A 6838-nucleotide genomic window follows, 5' to 3' on the forward strand; every position below is an offset into this window, starting at 1 on the left:
TCCGGCCGTCAAATTCAACCTCATTCCGGTAGTGCCTTTTCCGCTCCGAGGCCTCCTCCGGGGCCGTCCGACGCCCGGTTCCACGGCGGGACCCCCGACACCGACTCGAGGTGGTACCCCTTTTTGCCGGCCGAGGTGCGCCGCCGCCGGCGTGAGGACGCCGCTCCCCGGTGTGAAAAACGGCCGCCGGAGGAATTTTGAAAGTTGAAAATTTGGCAAAGTGTCGACGGAAGTGCCAACCGCGCCGGCGGGGAGGCGCCCGTCGCCTCGCCCGGGATGGCGGCACCGGCGCCGGGTCGCCGCGCCTGCCAGCGGCCGCTAGTCTCCCCGGACGCCCGGGGGATTTCCCTTCCGCTCCCAGCGGCCGCAGTTCTCCTTCTGGTCCGCCTGGCGGCTGCCTCCGCCGGCTGCCAATCATCTCTCCCCGGCCGCCCGGGGGATTTCCCTTCTGCGCGCCTGTCAGCTCCTGCCAATCATCTCTCCCCGGCCGCCAAGGGGGATTTCCCTTCTGCGCGCCTGGCAGCTCCTGCCAATCATCTCTCCCCGGCCGCCCGGGGGATCTCGTTAAGGTCCGTGTTTCGTGGGGTTTTATTTCAAAGTTTGTCTTTTTTTTCCCCAAAGTGTCTAAGAGCCGATCGGCTCAGCGGGGGGCGCCCGTCGCCTCGCCCGGGATGGCGGCACCGGCGCCGGGTCGCCGTGCCTGCCAGCGGCCGCTCGGGGGATTTCCCTTCTGCGCGCCTGTCAGCTCCTGCCAATCATCTCTCCCCGGCCGCCCGGGGGATCTCTTATGGTCCGTGTTTTATGGGGTTTTTTTTTTGTGCGTTTGACCTTTTTTTCCCCCAAAGCGTCTAAGTGCCGATCGGCTCGGCGGGAGGCGCCCGCCTGAAAACTGCGGCTTGCCACGCGACCTGAAGAGGCTTGTCACGCAACCCGGGGGGGCGGTGCCCTCGCTCTGCCTCCCCCCCGCGGGGATCCGCCGTCGGCGGCCTGTGAGCAGAGTTCACTGGGACTTTGTCAGAGTCGGGTGTCCGATCCCCTGGTACTCTGACTTTTGGTAAGCTAATTGACAGGACTCGCTGTCTCGGACACGGTTCTTGACGGGGGTGTTCAAAAGTAGGTCACAGAGAGAGTGTCACCTGTCCCATTACATGAAGACCAACCACTCAAAGTGTCCGACTTTGTGGAACTCCGGCCCGGATCCGGCCGTCAAATTCAACCTCATTCCGGTAGTGCCTTTTCCGCTCCGAGGCCTCCTCCGGGGCCGTCCGACGCCCGGTTCCACGGCGGGACCCCCGACACCGACTCGAGGAGGTACCCCTTTTTGCCGGCCGAGGTGCGCCGCCGCCGGCGTGAGGACGCCGCTCCCCGGTGTGAAAAACGGCCGCCGGAGGAATTTTGAAAGTTGAAAATTTGGCAAAGTGTCGACGGAAGTGCCAACCGCGCCGGCGGGGAGGCGCCCGTCGCCTCGCCCGGGATGGCGGCACCGGCGCCGGGTCGCCGCGCCTGCCGCGGCCGCTAGTCTCCCCGGACGCCCGGGGGATTTCCCTTCCGCTCCCAGCGGCCGCAGTTCTCCTTCCGGTCCGCCTGGCGGCTGCCTCCGCCGGCTGCCAATCATCTCTCCGGATTTCCCTTCTGCGCGCCTGTCAGCTCCTGCAAATCCTCTCTCCCCGGCCGCTCGGGGAGGCGGGATCTCGCCCTCTGGTAGACGCTAGCAGCCTGCCACCTGCTAGGGACTCGGCCTCTGGCATTACCCAGGCTCCGGCAGCCCTGGGTCGGCCTGGCTTTTCCCAGCCGCCTGGGACGATCTCTCCCTCTGTCCTGGAACCCTGGGCCGGCCTGCCGCCTCAGGCTTAGCCCCCTGGGTCGCCTGGAAGTGGCGCCGCCTTGTGGACGAGCCGGGGAGAGCCGCTCTCCGTTGCCATCCGGTGGATTTTTAGCAAATTGCAGCTTTCCATAGCAAATTGCAGCCTTCCACCTGCTAGGGACTTAGCCTCCGGCATGTACCCAGGCTCTGGTAGCCCTGGGTAGGCCTGGCTTTCCCAGCCGCCTGGGACAAATCTCTCCCTCTCTCCTGGAACCCTGGGCCAGCCTGCCGCCTCAGGCTTAGCCCCCTGGGTCGCCTGGAAGTGGTGCCCTCTTGGTAGACACTTAGCAGAATGCAGCCTGCCACCTGCTAGGGACTTAGCCTCTGGCTTTACCCAGGCTCGGGTAGCCCTGGGTCGGCCTGGCTTTCCCAGCCGCCTGGGACAATCTCTCCCTCTCTCCTGGAACCCTGGGCCGGCCTGCCGCCTCAGGCTTAGCCCCCTGGGTCGCCTGGAAGTGGCGCCGCCTTGTGGACGAGCCGGGGAGAGCCGCTCTCCGTTGCCATCCGGTGGATTTTTAGCAAATTGCAGCTTTCCATAGCAAATTGCAGCCTTCCACCTGCTAGGGACTTAGCCTCCGGCATGTACCCAGGCTCGGGTAGCCCTGGGTAGGCCTGGCTTTCCCAGCCGCCTGGGACGATCTCTCCTTCTTCTCCTGGAACCCTGGGCCAGCCTGCCGCCTCAGGCTTAGCCCCCTGGGTTGCCTGGAAGTGGTGCCCTCTTGGTAGACACTTAGCAGAATGCAGCCTGCCACCTGCTAGGGACTTAGCCTCTGGCTTTACCCAGGCTCGGGTAGCCCTGGGTCGGCCTGGCTTTCCCAGCCGCCTGGGACAATCTCTCCCTCTCTCCTGGAACCCTGGGCCGGCCTGCCGCCTCAGGCTTAGCCCCCTGGGTCGCCTGGAAGTGGCGCCGCCTTGTGGACGAGCCGGGGAGAGCCGCTCTCCGTTGCCATCCGGTGGATTTTTAGCAAATTGCAGCTTTCCATAGCAAATTGCAGCCTTCCACCTGCTAGGGACTTAGCCTCCGGCATGTACCCAGGCTCGGGTGGCCCTGGGTAGGCCTGGCTTTCCCAGCCGCCTGGGTCAATCTCTCCCTCTCTCCTGGAACCCTGGGCCAGCCTGCCGCCTCAGGCTTAGCCCCCTGGGTCTCCTGGAAGTGTCGCCCTCTGGTAGACACTTAGCAGAATTCAGCCTGCCGCCTGCTAGGGACTCAGCCTCCGGCATGTACCCAGGCTCGGGTAGCCCTGGCTTTCCCAGCCGCCTGGGACAATCTCTCCCTCTCTCCTGGAACCCTGGGCCAGCCTGCCGCCTCAGGCTTAGCCCCCTGGGTCGCCTGGAAGTGGTGCCCTCTCGGTAGACACTTGGCAGCATGCAGCCTGCCACCTGCTAGGGACTTAGCCTCTGGCTTTACCCAGGCTCGGGTAGCCCTGGGTCGGCCTGGCTTTCCCAGCCGCCTGGGACGATCTCTCCCTCTCTCTCCTGGAACCCTGGGCCGGCCTGCCGCCTCAGGCTTAGCCCCCTGGGTCGCCTGGAAGTGGCGCCGCCTTGTGGACGAGCCGGGGAGAGCGGCTCTCCGTTGCCATCCGGTGGATTTTTAGCAGAATGCAGCCTGCAACCCGAGTGCTGGCGCCGCCTTGTGGACGAGCCGGGGACTGCGGCTCTCCGTTGCCATCCGGTGGATTTTTAGCAGATTGCAGCCTTCCACCTGCTAGGGACTTAGCCTCCGGCATGTGCCCAGGCTCGGGTAGCCCTGGGTAGGCCTGGCTTTCCCAGCCGCCTGGGACGATCTCTCCCTCTTCTCCTGGAACCCTGGGCCAGCCTGCCGCCTCAGGCTTAGCCCCCTGGGTTGCCTGGAAGTGGTGCCCTCTCGGTAGACACTTAGCAGAACGCAGCCTGCCGCCTGCTAGGGACTTATCCTCTGGCTTTACCCAGGCTGGGGTGGCCCTGGGTCGGCCTGGCTTTTTTCCCAGCCGCCTGGGACAATCTCTCCCTCTCTCCATGAACCCTGGGCCGGCCTGCCGCCTCAGACTTCCCCTTCCGCTCCGAGCGGCCGCAGTTCTCGTTCTGGTCCGCCTGGCAGCTACCTCCGCCGGCTGCCAATCATCTCTCTCTCTCTCTCCCCCCGGCCGCCCGGGGGAACTTCCCTTCTGCGCGCGCCTGGCAGCTACCTCCGCCTGCCAATCATCTCTCCCCCGGCCCTCCCGGGGGACCTCCCTTCTGCGCCGGCCGGCCGGCCGGCCGGCTGCAGTTCTCACTGGTCCGTGTTGTATGGGGTTTATTAAAATGTCGGTCTTTTTCCCCCAAAGTGTCTAAAAGTGCCGATCGGCTCGGCGGGAGGCGCCCGTCGCCTCCCCCGGGATGGCGGCACCGGCGCCCTCTCGCCGTACCTGCCAGCGGCCGCTCGTCTCCCCTGGCCCGCGCCGGGGGATTTCCCTTCTGCTCGGAGCGGCCGCAGTTCTCCTTCTGGTCCGCCTGGCGGCTGCCTCCGCCTGCTGCCAATCATCTCTCCCCGGCCGCACAGGGGGACTTCCCTTCTGCGCGCCTGGCAGCTCCTGCCAATCATCTCTCCCCGGCCGCCCGGGGGATCTCACCGAGGTCCGTGTTTCGTGGGGTTTTATTTCAAAGTTTGCCTTTTTTATTTTTTATTTTTTTCCCCAAAGTGTCCGAGAGCCGATCGGCTCAGCGGGGGGCGCCCGTCGCCTCGCCCGGGATGGCGGCACCGGCGCCCTCTCGCCGTACCTGCCAGCGGCCGCTCGTCTCCCCTGGCCCGCCCGGGGGATTTCCCTTCTGCTCGGAGCGGCCGCAGTTCTCATTCTAGCGCGCAGGGCAGCTCCTGCCAATCATCTCTCCCTTCCGCGACCAGCCGGAAGCGGTTCTCATTGGTCCGTGTTTCGTTGGTTATTTATTTTTCAAAGTTTGACTTTTTCTTTTTTTTTTCCCCAAAAGTGTCTAAAAGTGCCGATTGGCTCGGCGGGAAGCGCCCGCCTGAAAACCGAGGCTTGCCACGCGACCTAAAGAGGCTTGTCTCGCAACCCGGGGGGGCGGTGCCCTCGCTCTGCCTCCCCCCCGCAGGGATCCGCCGTCGGCGGCCTGTCAGCAGAGTTCACTGGGACTTTGTCAGAGTCGGGTGTCCGATGCCCTGGTACTCTGACTTTTGGTAAGCTAATTGACAGCACACGCTGTCTCGGACACGGTTCTTGACGGGGGTGTTCAAAAGTAGGTCACAGAGAGAGTGTCACCTGTCCCATTACATGAAGACCAACCACTCAAAGTGTCCGACTTTGTGGAACTCCGGCCCGGATCCGGCCGTCAAATTCAACCTCATTCCGGTAGTGCCTTTTCGGCTCCGAGGCCTCCTCCGGGGCCGTCCGACGCCCGGTTCCACGGCGGGACCCCCGACACCGACTCGAGGTGGTACCCCTTCGTGCCGGCCGAGGCGCGCCGCCGCCGGCGTGAGGGCGCCGCTCCCCGGAGTGAAACACGGCCGCCGGAGGAATTTTGAAAGTTGAAAATTTGACTAAGTGTCGACGGAAGTGCCATATGCGCCGGGCGGGAGGCGCCCGTCGCCTCGCCCGGGATGGCGGCGCCGGCGCCGGCTCGCCGCGCCTGCCAGAGGCCGCTCGTCTCCCCGGAGGCCCGGGGGATTTCCCTTCTGCTCGGAGCGGCCGCAGTTCTCCTTCTGGTCCGCCTGGCAGCTACCTCCGCCGGCTGCCAATCATCTCTCTCCCCGGCCCGGGGGGGACGACTCTCCCTTCTGCGCGTGCGCGCCTGTCAGCTCCTGCAAATCGTCTCTCCCGCCGCCCGCCGAGGGTGACTTCCCTTCTGCGCGTGCGCGCCTGTCAGCTCCTGCCAATCATCTCTCCTCTCTCCCCGCGGCCGCCCGGGGACTTTCCCTTCTGCGCGCGCGCGTGCGCGCCTGTCAGCTCCTGCAAATCGTCTCTCCCCCCGGCCGCCAAGGGGGATTTCCCTTCTGCGTGCGCGCCTGTCAGCTCCTGCAAATCCTCTCTCCCCGGCCGCTCGGGGAGGCGGGATCTCGCCCTCTGGTAGACGCTAGCAGCCTGCCACCTGCTAGGGACTCGGCCTCCGGCATTACCCAGGCAACGGCAGCCCTGGGTCGGCCTGGCTTTTTCCCAGCCGCCCGGGACGATCTCTCCCTCTCTCCTGGAACCCTGGGCCGGCCTGCCGCCCTCAGGCTTAGCCCCCTGGGTCGCCCGGAAGTGGCGCCGCCTTGTGGACGAGCCGGGGAGAGCGGCTCTACGTTGCCATCCGGTGGATTTTTAGCAAATTGCAGCTTTCCATAGCAAATTGCAGCTTTCCATAGCAAATTGCAGCTTTCCACCTGCTAGGGACTTATCCTCTGGCTTTACCCAGGCTGGGGTGGCCCTGGGTCGGCCTGGCTTTTTTCCCAGCCGCCTGGGACGATCTCTCCCTCTCTCCTGGAACCCCGGGCCGGCCTGCCGCCCTCAGGCTTAGCCCCCTGGGTCTCCTGGAAGTGTCTCCCTCTGGAAGTCACTTAGCAGAACGCAGCCTACCGCCTTGCTAGGGACTTAGCCTCTGGCTTTACCCAGGCTAGGGTAGCCCTGGGTCGGCCTGGCTTTTTTCCCAGCCGCCCGGGACGATCTCTCCCTCTCTCCTGGAACCCTGGGCCGGCCTGCCGCCCTCAGGCTTAGCCCCCTGGGTCGCCTGGAAGTGGCGCCGCCTTGTGGACGAGCCGGGGAGAGCGGCTCTCCGTTGCCATCCGGTGGATTTTTAGCAGAATGCAGCCTGCAACCCGAGTGCTGGCGCCGCCTTGTGGACGAGCCGGGGACCGCGGCTCTCCGTTGCCATCCGGTGGATTTTTAGCAGAATGCAGCCTTCCACCTGCTAGGGACTTAGCCTCCGGCATGTATCCAGGCTCGGGTAGCCCTGGGTAGGCCTGGCTTTCCCAGCCGCCTGGGACAATCTCTCCCTCTCTCCTGGAGCCCATGGCCGGCCTGC

This window comes from Leptodactylus fuscus (genome assembly GCF_031893055.1).
Source record: "Leptodactylus fuscus isolate aLepFus1 chromosome 10 unlocalized genomic scaffold, aLepFus1.hap2 SUPER_10_unloc_1, whole genome shotgun sequence".
Lineage (NCBI taxonomy): Eukaryota > Metazoa > Chordata > Amphibia > Anura > Leptodactylidae > Leptodactylus > Leptodactylus fuscus.